Source organism: Arachis hypogaea, chromosome 4, assembly GCF_003086295.3.
Source record: "Arachis hypogaea cultivar Tifrunner chromosome 4, arahy.Tifrunner.gnm2.J5K5, whole genome shotgun sequence".
NCBI classification, from domain to species: Eukaryota; Viridiplantae; Streptophyta; class Magnoliopsida; order Fabales; family Fabaceae; genus Arachis; species Arachis hypogaea.
Window position 1 is genome coordinate 90392833 of NC_092039.1, and position 1596 is coordinate 90394428.

Consider the following 1596-nt stretch of genomic DNA (forward strand, 5'->3'; position numbering starts at 1 on the left):
TGGATGCATTTTGCCATCCATTCAGACTTTGAGAGATCATGTTGACCTGTTGAGTCAACACTTTGTTCTGAGCCAATATGGCATTCAGAGCATCAATTTCAAGAACTCCTTTCTTCTGAGGTATCCCATTATTCACGAAATTCCTCTCAGAAGTGTACATGAATTGGTTGTTTGCAACCATGTCAATGAGTTCTTGAGCCTCTTCAGGCGTTTTCTTTAGGTGAATAGATCCACCTGCAGAATGGTCCAATGACATTTTCGAAAATTCAGATAGACCATAATAGAATATATCTAATATGGTCCATTCTGAAAACATGTCAGATGGACATCTTTTGGTCAACTGCTTGTATCTTTCCCAAGCTTCATAGAGGGATTCACCATCTTTTTGTTTGAAGGTTTGAACATCCACTCTCAGCTTGCTCAGCTTTTGAGGAGGGAAGAATTTATCCAAGAAGGCAGTGACCAGCTTATCCCAGGAGTCCAGGCTATCCTTGGGTTGTGAATCCAACCATATTCGAGCTCTGTCTCTTACAGCAAAGGGGAAAAGCATGAGTCTGTAGACTTCAGGATCAACTCCATTCGTCTTTACAGTCTCACAGATCTGCAAGAACTCAGTTAAAAACTGGTAAGGGTCTTCAGATGGAAGTCCATAAAAGTTGCAGTTTTGTTGCATTAAGGCAACTAGCTGAGGTTTCAGCTCAAAGTTATTGGCTCCAATGGCAGGAATGGAGATGCTTCTTCCATCAAATTTGGACGTTGGCTTTGTGAAGTCACCAAGCATTCTCCTTGCATTATTATTATTTTGGGCTACCATCTCCTTCTCTTGTTCTAATATTTCTGAAAGGTTACCTTTAGATTGTTGTAACTTAGCTTCTCTTAATTTTCTCTTCAGAGTCCTTTCAGGTTCTGGATCAATTTCAACAAGAGTGCCTTTTTCCTTGTTCCTGCTTATATGAAAGAGAAGAAAACAAGAAAAGAAAGAGGAATTCTCTATGTCACAGTATAGAGATTCCTTTATGTTAGTAGAAGAAGAAAGGGGAGGAGAGTAAAGAAGAATGGGTTCGGATATTTAGATGGAAAGAGGTGAAGAGAAGTGTTAGTAAATAAATAATTAAATAGAATAAGAAAAGAGAGGAAAATTTTCAAAAATAATTTTGAAAAAGAGGTTAGTAATTTTCGAAAATTAGAGATAAGATAAGATTAAAATTAAAATTTAGAACAAAGAAGAATTTTTGAAAAAGAGATGAGATATTTTCGAAAATTAGAGAGGAAAAAGTAGTTAGGTGGTTTTGAAAAAGATAAGAAACAAACAAAAAGTCAAAGAGTTAGTTGAAAAAGATATTAAAATCAAATTTGAAAAAGATAAGAAGATAAGAAGTTAGATAAGATATTTTGAAATGAAATTTTGAAAAAGATAAAATTTTTGAAAAAGATAAGATAAAAGATAAAAAGATTTAATTTAAAAATTTAAAATTACTTACTTCACTAACAAGAAACTACAAGATAAGATTCTAGAACTTAAAGATTGAACCTTTCTTAACAAGAAAGTAACAAACTTCAAATTTTTGAATCAATCACATTAATTGTTAGCTAATT

At 33.6% G+C, this 1596-nt stretch overlaps 1 non-coding gene across 1 annotated transcript; it reads left to right on the plus strand.

The window, feature by feature from the left end:
- Positions 1 to 314: 314 nt before the first annotated feature.
- LOC112799557 (small nucleolar RNA R71) lies at positions 315 to 418 on the plus strand. The gene has a single exon (XR_003201130.1). It is a non-coding gene; the product is annotated as a small nucleolar RNA R71 (small nucleolar RNA).
- Positions 419 to 1596: the final 1178 nt, after the last annotated feature.